Here is a 13954-nt window from a genome sequence, read left to right as displayed (position 1 = left end):
TGATCCCTGTGTGTTCAGGGGGCTCAACCAAAAGGGTACATAGCGACCCCACCACACGGGCTGGCTACCATGCTGGCTATGCACCCTAGTATCAGACAACGACGTGAAAGAAAAGGTGGAATGTACTAGGAGGGCGCACGTCGGAGACACTAGGTAAGGTGCTCTTCCCCAAATGGCTCACACTACAGAGGAGAAATTTTGTAATGGAGGTCAAACCCCAGAGCGGGACCAAGGAATGCCAAAAGGAGGAGATGATTACGCAACAAAGCCGAATTGGAAAACCAACAGAACCAGGAGGATAGCGAGGCCAACATAAGCAGGGACACCAAGAGAGGGAGAGGAGAGGGCGAGGGGAAAGGAGCAAGGAGGGGAAAGGATAGGAAGGGAAAGGAAATGCAGCCCTGGAGAGAAAGAAGGCTGCAATGGCTCTGCGCCCCGTGCTCACCACGCACGTATCCACAAAAGAGTTGTGGACCCTCTGGGGGGTACAGTTTTTGGGGAAGAAAAGGAGTATTGCTTGTGGAATTTCTGCCTGGTAATGAGACCATCAATGCAGCAGCTTACTGTAAGACATTGCACAATCTGCGCCGTTCAATTCAGAATAAAAGACGTGGAAAGTTGAGCAAGGGCATCGTTTTTCTGCAAGACAATGCCCTTCCGCAAGTGGCGAATCAGACCAAAGATCTCATCACATCTTTTCGATGGGAAACTCTATATCATCCTCCGTACAGCCCCGATCTTGCGCCCAGTGGCTACCATCTGTTCCTGCAGTTGAAGAATCACCTGGGTGGTCAGCATCTTCAAGACGATGACATAGTCAAAACAGTGGTGATGCAGTGGTTAACAAGTCAGGCGGAAGACTTCTATGAGGAGGGTATTCAAAAACGTACAACTTATGACAAGTGCCTCAATATTGACAGAAATTATGTAGAAAAGTAGATTAAGATACAAGCTTTCATGTAAAAATAAAATTATTGCGATATCTTAGCACGTCTTTTTTTAATTTCAAAACGGTACTTACTTAAAAAACACGCCTCGTATATCTGCCATTTTAAAATTTACTATGCACATGCAGACGAGAAACACTAAACTCAACAAACAGCCGACACACATATACACACGTTTTGCGCGCCAGATTTGCAGCGATTCCCTGTCTACACGCTCCAACTTGTCTGTGCAGATGTGATTTGAGCCCACACGCCCACAGATATTTCAGGAATTTCTCTGAAACCTCCAACTTCAACTTCCAGATTTCCACACATCTCATATATGAGTAAAGCTCTTGTTCACAGGCAACAATATGTCTGTGCAGATGTGAAGTGCACAGAAATTTACGCAGACATATCGTTGCATGTCGACAGCCTTAAAATACATAAAATATTATACTGCCAGTAAACTGCTGTTGTCGGAAATATAGCCTTTGAAAAGCATACACCCAAAAATTTAAGCAGTATGTATCTCATGAAATTAATTTAAGAACTATAACAGAACAAATAATGACAGCTTCCATAACATTTTAAGTTACTCAATATAAAATGATGTGTGCACTCAGAATCAGCAATATCTCACTAAGTGCTTCGATTGTGAACACTGGTCTGCAAACTGTGGGATTATGAGCATGTAGATGACAGGAATGCTTTTTCTTTCAATCACGTTTCAGTACATTTGGGAAAGGGTCTTTCCCTTTCGGTTTCACCTTAATCTACTTTCTGTGATTTGACGGTTATAGCTGTGGACTCATTTTCAGACTTAATAGGGGAAGGCCTCAGACACAGGCAACCAATTTGGCTCATGTTTGACAGGTCGCTTGTATATCAATATTTCTGGCTCAGTTCCGCCTCTCCGCTTCCCTGCCCTTCACTGGTTTTGAGAAAACCACCCTTAAAGGTCATGAGGCACAGTGGTCTTGTTATCCATAAATAATTTGAAAACTGAACATTTTTCATCATCATATGTGGGTCCGATAAAGCATTTTTTCTGAGAAATAGAGAAAGTAAACTCTTACGGCTGCCACTTATGTAACCACAAAGAGCAGCATATGACTGAGCGTGGAGACGAAAGCTACACTTGTTCTCAGTGGCGGCACGCCTTGTCTCGCCGCGCCTTGTGAAGATTCCACACACTGCAGAGAAGCACTTCTCGATGGCGCTTCACGTATAAGACGTCCATTTAAACCATTGCTTTACCAGCAGAAGCGATTCCAATGGCTCTATGTGAACGGGCTGTTAAGGCTGGATTCACATGATGCAACCGAAAAGCTCTTCAATGCAATGCATCGAACTTCACACAGTGCAGCGAGGCATTGCATGCTGCCATTGAGAACAGGCAGAGCTTTTGTTGCTGTGTGCAGCTCTGATGCTGCTGCTGCTGTTATACCAACTGCAGTGCTGCTGTGTTTCAATTTAGTCATAGAGTCTGATGAAGATAACGCCCTCTTTTTTACTTCCTTTTTATTTATTTCAGTTCAGACCAACTAAGGATCATGCCAAGGTAACTATTTATTTCTCTTCTCTTGCATCAGTCTCCAAAACTCTCATTTTCTTGTATTGAACTCTTGTCTTCTCATCTGACCATTTGACATAAGTTGTATTCCTGTTTGTTTTATCTTCCTGAAAACCTCTGAGTTTATTGATATCTAGGCTGAATTTGTCTCGATTGAGCAAAGTTTCCTGTTCAATCTGCATTTCTTCTATGCCCTTGTTTGTCTTGCCTTGCATAGACTATTTTCTTAGATGTTTTCCTGTGTTTGAAGAAAGTGTGGATCTATTTTGTTAATCTGCCTTCTTTCATTCTCTTTAGCTGTTCATTCTTCTTAGGTGTCTATTCCTGATCTCATCTGTAATTTTAGGGCAGAATGAGTATATTTCCTTATTTGCTTCCGAAACCCAATTCGCATCTTTATTCTTGACTGGACCTAATATATTTCACCACATTTTTCTTCTTTTCCAAATCTCCTAATGCCATTTTGCATCCACATAAAAGCAGTGTTTCTGATCCATAGCAGATTTCTCACTTTCATGTACTGTAACTTCCTGCAATTATATACCACTTTTGACACATTTTAATGCATAACCTTACTGTATAATTCCAGAAATTCACTAAAATGTTTTAACAGATAGTAGGTTATGTAAGAAATTAAGTTACTGTGAGAGTTGGCCTCAATGCTGTCAATGTGTTGGTGAAACATTGTCCCACAATGTGGTACATTGTTGTATGGCAAGTGCTGAACTATACACCACTATGATTATTATATGCTGGATCAATAATACCATTATTTTAAAATATTTATTTTACAATTTTTTACACTCACGAGGATGCAGAAAGTATTTTAATAAAAAATAAAGTCACAATACAAAGGACCACCGTCTCAAGTCTCTATACACGGCTAGCTCAAAGTTGTAAGAAATGAACAATCTACTCCTTTATACCCCACATATCTGTTAGCTCTGGGATACTGTACAGATCCCTTTTCAAAGAGGCGTTCACTTGAACATTAATTTTACATACAATGTCTGCCATTTTGTACCCGAAAATATCCTTTACAGTTGGCCAGTTACAAAAATTCCCAGTTCTCTCCACACAACTGACTGTGAGGCCTGATTTACACACATTCAGTAAAACATCAGGCCTCTATCCCCCCTCATACTGAACTATTGCATTATCACCCACTTGAGGCACATGTACTACTGTCGCATCAACAGACTTCATTAATCCATCATCACCTTCTTCTGACTTGCTAAAGCCAAAGGTATCATTGACATATGATACAAATGATCCTGTACCCTTGTCACTACTAGTGGTCACATCCTTTTCGAAATCTGAAAATTAGAATGAAATATGAATCTCATTGCCTTAATTCAAATAATAAAAGTAAGTGAGAGTAATGATGTGATACACACTTACTGTAAATTCCTTTTGCTTCTTTGAAATTCCTGGAGGTTGTTCTTCCACGTTTGTCTGAATAATCAGCAACATCTGTAGCACACATACATACATATCTTGATCCTTGTCCCATAGATCATGAATGATGATCTGGAACATGTCACTTTAACATAAGTTTTCTATACACAAAATACTGTAATTAATAATTTTTCTTTTTTTATAGATACTACTTGATATCTAAAAATTCGTCTACTGAGTAGAAGGAGTTGCCTTTCAGAAATTCTTTCAAATTGCTTTTAAATGTTGGCTGGCTATCTGTCAGACTTTTAATGCTATTTGCCAAATGAACAAAGACTTTTATGGCAGCATAATTCATCCCTTTCTGTGCCAAAGTGAGATTTAAGCCTGAGAAGTGAAGATCGTCCTTTCTTCTAGTGTTGTAGCTATGCACTCAAGTGTTATTTTTGAATTGGGTTGGGTTATTAATGACAAATTTCGTAAGTGAATATATGTATTACAAAGGTATTGTGAATATCCCAAGTTCCTTAAATAAATGTCTGCAATGTGATCTAGGATGGGATCCAACTATTATTCTGATTACATGCTTTTGTGCAATGAAAACTTTCTCTCTTAATGACGAATTTCCCCAAAATATGATGCCATATGAAAGCAATGAATGAAAATAGGCATAGTAGGCTAATTTAATATTAAGTTTATAATCAAGATTTACAACATCCCTTATAGCATAAGTAGCTGAACCTAACCTTTTCAGTAGATCATCAATGTGTTTTTTCCAATTCAATTTCTCATCTATGCAAACACCCAGAAATTTTGAATCTTCGGGCTTAGCTACAGAGTTCTCTTCATAGTCTATATTTATCAATGGTGTTATGTCATTTACTGTACAGAATTGTATAAACTGTGTTTTCTCAAAATTTAGTAAGAGTCCATTTGCAGAGAACCACTTAATAATTTTCTGGAAGACATTATTTACAGTTTGCTCAACTGATTCTTGTTTGTTGGGTGTGATTACTATACTCGTATCATCAGCAAAAAGAAGTAGCTTTGCATCTTCACAGATATAGAGCGGCAAGTCATTGATATATATTAAGAACAATAAGGGACCCAAGACTGAACCCTGTGGGACACCACTCTTGATACCTCCTCAGTCAGAGGACTCTGCTGATTATTGCAGACTATCTGTTCTGTTAATTTCAGCCTTCTGCGTTTTTCCAGTTAAATATGAATTAAACCATTTGTGCATTGTCCCACTCATACCTCAATACTTAAGCTTATCTAGAAGTATTTCACGATTCATGCAATCGAAAGTCTTTGAGAGATGGCAAAATATCCCAATGAGCTATGTTCAGTTATTCATGCATTTAATATTTGACCAGTGAAAGCATATATAGTATTTTCGGTTGAAAAACTTTTCTGAAATCCAAACAGACATTTTGTTAGTACTTCATTTTTACAAATATGCAATGCTACTCTTAGATACATTACTTTTTCAACAATTTTGGATAGGGCTGTCAGAAGTGAGATTCGGCAGTAGTTGTCAGCATAAGACCCATGCCCCTTTTTATGCAATTGTTTAACAATAGAATATTTCAGTCTATCAGGAAAAATGCACTATTTCAGTGAGCTACTACATATGTAATATACTACATATCCCAAGGAAGCAGGTGTTGACAGATGTGAAAATTACCAAACTATCAATTTAATAAGTCACTGCTGCAAAATACTAACACGAATTCTTTATAGACGAATGGAAAAACTGGTAGAAGCCGACCTCAGTGAAGATCAGTTTGGATTCCGTAGAAATGTTGGAATACGTGAGGCAATAATGACCTTACACCTTATCTTAGAAGAAAGATTAAGGAAAGGCAAACCTACGTTTCTAGCATTTGTAGACTTAGAGAAAGCTTTTGACAATGTTGACTGGAATACTCTCTTTCAAATTCTAAAGGTGGGAGGGGTAAAATACAGGGAGCGAAAGGCTATTTGCAATTTGTACAGAAACCAGATGGCAGTTATAAGAGTCGAGGGACATGAAAGGGAAGCAGTGGTTGGGAAGGGAGTGAGGCAGGGTTGTAGTCTCTCCCCGATGTTATTCAATCTGTATATTGAGCAAGCAGTAAAGGAAACAAAAAAAAAAATTCGGAGTAGGTATTAAAATCCATGGAGAAGAAATAAAAACTTTGAGGTTCGCCGATGACATTGTAATTCTGTCAGAGACAGCAAAGGACTTGGAAGAGCAGTTGAACGGAATGGACAGTGTCTAGAAAGGAGGGTATAAGATGAACATCAACAAAAGCAAAACGAGGATTATGGAATGTAGTCGAATTAAGTCGGGTGATGGTGAGGGAATTAGATTAGGAAATGAGACGCTTAAAGTAGTAAAGGAGTTTTGCTATTTTGGGAGCAAAATAACTGATGATGGTCGGAGTAGAGAGGATATAAAATGTAGACTGGCAATGGCAAGGAAAGCGTTTCTGAAGAAGAGAAATTTGTTAACATCGAGTATAGATTTTAAGTGTCAGGAAGCCGTTTCTGAAAGTATTTGTATGGAGTGTAGCCATGTATGGAAGTGAAACATGGACGATAAATAGTTTCGACAGGAAGAGAATAGAAGCTTTCGAAATGTGGTGCTACAGAAGAATGCTGAAGATTAGATGGGTAGATCACGTAACTAATGAGGAGGTATCGAATAGAATAGGGGAGAAGAGGAGTTTGTGGCACAACTTGACAAGAAGAAGGGATCGGTTGGTAGGGCATGTTCTGAGGCATCAAGGGATCACAAATTTAGCATTGGAGGGCAGCGTGGAGGGTAAAAATCGTATAGGGAGACCAAGAGATGAATAAATTAAGCAGATTCAGAAGGATGTAGGTTGCAGTAAGTACTGGGAGATGAAAAGCTTGCACAGGACAGAGTAGCGTGGAGAGCTGCATCAAACCAGTCACAGGACAAGACAACAACAACAACTACTACTACTACTACATATGTGGCTGAGGATCCTGCTTGTCTGTTGGGAACAAGCTTTCATTATGAAACTTCCTAGCAGATTAAAACTGTGTGCCGGACCAACACTAGAAATCGGGAGCTTTGCCTTTTGCAGACAAATGCTCTACCAACTGAACTACCCAAGCACAACTCACGACCTGTCTTCACAGTTTCAGTTCCGCCAGTACCTCGTCCCATAACTTCCAGAACTGTGAAGAGTGATCGTCAGTTGTGTTTGGATAGCTCAGTTGGTAGAGCACTTGTCCACGAAAGGCAAAGCTTTTCGGTTCGAGTCTGGATGTAGCACATAGTTTTAATCCGCCAGGAAGTTTTATAACAGTGCACACTAGGCTGAAGAATGAAAATTTCATTCTGGAATCTTTCAGTACTCTATCGGTACTCTGTTTTGAGTGAATTTATACACAGCTGCTGTTATAAAAGTACCATTATTCAGTTTGAGCTCACAGACATCTGCTTTTTTATTTAGCTCTAAGCATGTTTTTAGTTCCTACATTTTTCACACTACGATAAATTTTAACATACTGTATATGGCAACGTCTCCTTTAGTGTGTCTACTTACATATGCTAAAAGCTTATATCCACCTACATTTATCTTTTCCATTTCTGTTACTATAGGATGTTCAGACAGGTATAGTATATCTGTCCCACCCTCAGTTTCTAAATCTTCTAAACAAACAAGGGCATTTACTTTGTTTTTCATTTCCCCAATATTCTGATGCACTAGACTAACATTATTTTTCACTGTACTTTTATGAGAATCTTGTGATATTTTAGCAACTCTAGTACCTGACTGTCTGAGCTTCTCATTAAGCGGAATGACCACATAAAGCAAATAGTAGGAAAAGCAGATGCCAAACTGAGGTTCACAGGTTGGTTGGTTGATTTGGAGAAAGGGACCAAACAGCGAGGTCATTGGTCCCATCCTATTAGGGAAGAATTGGGAAGGAAGTCGGCGGTGCCCTTTCAAAGGAACAGTCCCGGTATTTGCCTGAAGCGATTTAGTGTAATCACGGAAAACCTAAATCAGAATGGCCGGACGGGTGTTTAAACCGTCGTCCTCCCGAATGCGAGTCCACTGTACTAACCACTGCCCCACCCAGATCGCAGGTTTCTACTTTTCTGTAGATGCGATGTAAACCAGTTATCATGTTCCGTTTGGCATTATTGCCGTGGAAGACTCTTAAAGGAAAGTAACTCATCGACGAAGGAATTGGCTGGTAAGGTGCTTGTTCGACCATTTCTTGAGTATTGTTCATCAAACAGGATCCTTACCAGGTAGAACTGATAGGAGAGATAGAGAAGATTCCACTAAAAACAGCGCGTTTCGTCATGGGATCATTTAGTTGGCGCGAGAGCGTTACCGATGTACGCATAAACTTCATTGGCAGATCATGTTGTTCAATCGGGTTTCTGATATCAGCAAGCACCTGAAGAAGGCTGCGAGTCACGCAGCTGAAATATCGTGCAAGAAAGACGCGAATAATCGGCAGAAACCCGATTAATCCATCACCTCGGTACCTAGAGTTCTTGAACCTGTTCAGAAAATTGGAATAGAGATCAACATAAACATCATTTCCACCCTTTTTATTGCTCATGAAAACCACAAATTACATGTACCACCATGCAGCGAGACCTTCAGAGGTGGTGGTCCAGATAGCGGTACACACCGGTACCTCTAATACCCATTAGCACGTCCTCTTGCATTGATGTATGCCTGTATTCGTCGTGGCATAACATCTACAAATTCATCAAGGCACTGTTGGTCCAGATTGTCCCACTCCTCAACAGCGATTAGGCGTAGGTCCCTTTTCAGTCTATCCTAAACATGTTTGATAGGGTTCATGTCTGGAGAACATGCTGGCAACTCTAGTCGAGCGATGTCGTTATCCTGAAGGAGGTCATTCATAAGATGTGCACGATGGGGGCGCGAATTGTCGTCCATGAAGACAAATGGCTACCCAATATGCTGCTGATATGGTTGAATTGTCGGTCGGAGGATGGCATTCACGTATCGTACAGCCGTTACGGCGCCTTCCGCGACCACCAGTGCCGTTACGGCGTACGTCCGCCCCACATAATGCCACGCCAAAACAGCAAGGAACATCCACCTTGCTGCCCTCGCTGGACAGTGTCTCTAAGGCGTTCAGCCTGTTTGGGTTGCCTCCAAATCGTCTCCGACAATTGTCTGGTTGAAGGCATATGCGACACTCATCGGTGAAGAGAACGTGATGCCATCCTGAGCGGTCCATTCGGTATGATGTTGGGCCCATCTGCACCGCGCGGCATGATGCCGTGGATGCAAAGATGGACCTCGCTATGGACGTTGGGAGTGAGGTTGGGCATCATGCAGCCTATTGTGCACAACTTGAGTCTTAACACGACGTCCTGTGGCCGCACGAAAAGCATTATTCAACGCGGTGGCGTTGCTGTCAGGGTTCCTCCGAGCCATAACCCGTAGGTAGCAGTCATCCACTGCAGTAGAAGCCCTTGGGCGGCCTGAACGAGGCATGTCATCCACAGTTCCTGTCTATCTGTACCTCCTCCATGCCCGAGCAACATTGCTTTGGTTCACTTCGAGACGCCTGGACACTTCCCTTGTTTAGAGCCCTTCCTGTCACAAAGTAACAATGCGGACGCGATCGAAAGCGTACACGATCGAACCGCGGTATTGACCGTCATGGCTGAACTACAGACAACACGAGCCGTGTACCTCCTTCCTGGTGGAATGACTGGAACTGATCGGCTGTCGGACCCCCTCCGTCTAATAGACGTTGCTCATGCCTGGTTGTTTACATCTCTGGGCGGGTTTAGTGACATCTCTGAACTGTCGAAGGGACTGTGTCTCTGATACAATATCCACACTCAACGACTATCTTCAGGAGTTCTGGGAACCGGGTTGATATAACCTTTTTTGATGTGTGTATTTAATCGTTTATCCATGGACGTAGACACAACAAGCATAAATAAAAAATTGCCATTTCTACCAGTAGTCCGTACGTATGTTGAAAATCATGTTCCAGTGTCAACGTGTTGTACACGATGCAGTCAAAACAATCGGGAATGTTGGCCCTAAGGACGGTCCAGCGTCAAACATTCAAGGGCCCCTGTTGGGGGTGCACCTGTGATCTCTGTTTCATATAACAGAAGTCTTTATCTCCTCTAATTACCCTACAAACGTTCATACATAGTTTTTACACCCTGTATTTAGCTGCCGCTGAGAGCTAGGTTCGATCAGTTAGTACTCATTTTTGCAGTTTGTATCCAGAGAAATTGTTGTCGCTGGTGTAAAGTAGTCTCTGATGAAACAAACAAAAAAAATCTGAATGAGGACTTCCTCCTCGGGCGTTGAGCGAAGCAGGTGTGTTTGTGGTAACGAATAAATTTCGCAATGAAATCGATAAATAAGAATCGTAAAACTCCCAAGAAAATATCAACAATAAAACCTGCGGAGTTTAATAAAAATCTTGGATGAATTATTTACTATTAATCCAAATTATCTTACGTTCCTGAATGAGCTGCTCCATCCGCCTAGCATCGACGATATAACATATTCAGTGGTAAAGCAGGAATGTTTCAATAGGAATGTGTTGTGAACTGGTAAGTCATATTTAACACATTTAAAGTGACCGCAATTCTCTTTATATTATAGAAGTACTTAAATCCACATCTCCCAAATTCCTATTGTGTGCCGTTCCATGTATCGAGTAAATTGCCTTTCAGCATCTGTAGCGTACGTAATGACAAGTTTTTCTTGACGAAGATGACTTGGGTGCCGGCGACACGTGTGTTTATCACACCTGCAGATGGTGACTTCTTTCAGCAGGTGTCTATCAGCAGAAGATAAGAAGCTGTAAGAAAGCCCAGATATAGCCGCAGTTCATCACGTGCAGGGCGTTTTCACTTCACATTCTCTCTGTGATACCGTGAGTCATCCGGGGTCAAACTTTGAGTGTGGTCACATCCGTCCAGAAACGAACAGCCGTTGATTGCAACACGTCCGTCAAGTGACGGGCTGAATCGTTAGATCCTTGAGAATCGCAAGGAGTAGTTGCAGTATCCAAGTTTCGTAGCTTCACATGGAACAAGTGGAAGGTCTCAGATACTACCAACCGATTCCACTTACATTTTGCATGTCTCTCGTGCACAACATAAAATGAAAGACAGATTTGCCGTATCTGTATTTCACGGTGTCTGAATAGCGATATACAGTGGCACCGCTCGTCGTAAGTGGGAAATCAGGGTTCGAGTTCCGATCAGGAACAAATTTTCATATTTACTCATTTGCACAGTTGATATCTAATCATATTCGAAATATGCGAATACATTTCTTCAACAAAATGAAAGACTTTTAAAATACTTTGACTCAACGATCCCCCGTTTTTGAGAAAGGTATCCCTAAAATTCATGATGCTCAGTTGACTCGCAATTAACGGGATCGATAGATAATTGAAAATTGATCACTTTTCATCAACATATATGGTGTCCTGCAAACACATATTTTCCTGGAAATCTAGGAAACATTTTCGGGTGCTGCTTATGCGGCCATAAGGTCAGAGTTGTTCAACGAAAGAGCTGTTTGTTAGCGACCAAAGAGGCTGACAGAATCGGTTTCAATACCCAGTTGCATTCTGCAGTTTTCTTATTTGTATTTTTCTGTTTCGAAATTGGTAGGATAGGAGAATTACACTCCTGGAAATTGAAATAAGAACACCGTGAATTCATCGTCCCAGGAAGGGGAAACTTTATTGACACATTCCTGGGGTCAGATACATCACATGATCACACTGACAGAACCACAGGCACATAGACACAGGCAACAGAGCATGCACAATGTCGGCACTAGTACAGTGTATATCCACCTTTCGCAGCAATGCAGGCTGCTATTCTCCCATGGAGACAATCGTAGAGATGCTGGATGTAGTCCTGTGGAACGGCTTGCCATGCCATTTCCACCTGGCGCCTCAGTTGGACCAGCGTTCGTGCTGGACGTGCAGACCGCGTGAGACGACGCTTCATCCAGTCCCAAACATGCTCAATGGGGGACAGATCCGGAGATCTTGCTGGCCAGGGTAGTTGACTTACACCTTCTAGAGCACGTTGGGTGGCACGGGATACATGCGGACGTGCATTGTCCTGTTGGAACAGCAAGTTCCCTTGCCGGTCTAGGAATGGTAGAACGATGGGTTCGATGACGGTTTGGATGTACCGTGCACTATTCAGTGTCCCCTCGACGATCACCAGTGGTGTACGGCCAGTGTAGGAGATGGCTCCCCACACCATGATGCCGGGTGTTGGCCCTGTGTGCCTCGGTCGTATGCAGTCCTGATTGTGGCGCTCACCTGCACGGCGCCAAACACGCATACGACCATCATTGGCACCAAGGCAGAAGCGACTGTCATCGCTGAAGACGACACGTCTCCATTCGCCCCTCCATTCACGCCTGTCGCGACACCACTGGAGGCGGGCTGCATGATGTTGGGGCGTGAGCAGAGGACGGCATAATGGTGTGCGGGACCGTAGCCCAGCTTCATGGAGACGGTTGCGAATGGTCCTCGCCGATACCCCAGGAGCAACAGTGTCCCTAATTTGCTGGGAAGTGGCGGTGCGGTCCCCTACGGCACTGCGTAGGATCCTACGGTCTTGGCGTGCATCCGTGCGTCGCTGCGGTCCGGTCCCAGGTCGACGGGCACGTGCACCTTCCGCCGACCACTGGCGACAACATCGATGTACTGTGGAGACCTCACGCCCCACGTGTTGAGCAATTCGGCGGTACGTCCACCCGGCCTCCCGCATGCCCACTATACGCCCTCGCTCAAAGTCCGTCAACTGCACATACGGTTCACGTCCACGCTGTCGCGGCATGCTACCAGTGTTAAAGACTGCGATGGAGCTCCGTATGCCACGGCAAACTGGCTGACACTGACGGCGGCGGTGCACAAATGCTGCGCAGCTAGCGCCATTCGACGGCCAACACCGCGGTTCCTGGTGTGTCCGCTGTGCCGTGCGTGTGATCATTGCTTGTACAGCCCTGTCGCAGTGTCCGGAGCAAGTATGGTGGGTCTGACACACCGGTGTCAATGTGTTCTTTTTTCCATTTCCAGGAGTGTATTAAGTAAAAGAGTAGAGAATAATAACAAGGTAGGCAAATAAATTTCTCAAACGGCTTGGATTAGTAAAGAATTAAAAATTTAATCTTGGTCGCTTTACAACGATTCTTTCGCTCATTCTGTTACATATCCTCAATTTCCTTCGGACAACTAGATGAATGATACTTGTCATAAAATATTTAAAAAAAATATACTCGCGGTACCAAGAACATCTAACGAATGCAATCTCCGCGCATCTACGTCGTTCTTCCCGAAAATTTGGCCCCAAACAAACTTGGTTTACATTTGAAAATATTTATTTTTCCGGAACTAGTTTTTTCTGCGTACCAGGCTTACTATAACATTGTCTGAAAAATCGGCGCTGAAAGTAGATCAGGAATTTTGCTGTGAATCGTTATTCCACACGCTGGGTTGTGCAGTTCCCGCTGGCTTTCCAGAAGCATAATGTAATTTTTAAGCCTCGGAATAAAGTTTCTACCTTGGCGACTAAAATAAAAATCACACAGCTAGCATACAGATGTGCAGTTTGATGGGTATTGATGCCACTGTGCAAGTCGGCTGACCATCGTCATTTATAAACATGGTAGCTTACATGACGTTTACAGTTTGTCCACCCAAGCCAGCCAATATAAGACAAAACTAGTTGTCAACAACGTATGGCTTTAAAATGTTCTCAAGATATATTTTGTTAATCGAATTGCTGGATTAGGGTGCAAGTGAAGTAAACACTTTTTAACGAGTCGTTTAAACAATTGACTTCTTCTATACCACAAGGACCAAATTAATCACTAGTTTCTTAAAAGCACGGGAAAGCTTCAGGATGTATCTATATCTACATCATATTCCACAAGCTACCTAATGGTGTATGTCGGAGGTTTCTTCTGGTACCGCTAACTGATACCCCCTACTCTGTTCCATCAGCGAATTGCGCGTGGGAAGA

Source organism: Schistocerca serialis, chromosome 6, assembly GCF_023864345.2.
Source record: "Schistocerca serialis cubense isolate TAMUIC-IGC-003099 chromosome 6, iqSchSeri2.2, whole genome shotgun sequence".
Taxonomy (NCBI): domain Eukaryota; kingdom Metazoa; phylum Arthropoda; class Insecta; order Orthoptera; family Acrididae; genus Schistocerca; species Schistocerca serialis.
The sequence above is the reverse complement of the archived record's forward strand: the minus strand, read 5'-3'. Positions refer to the sequence as shown.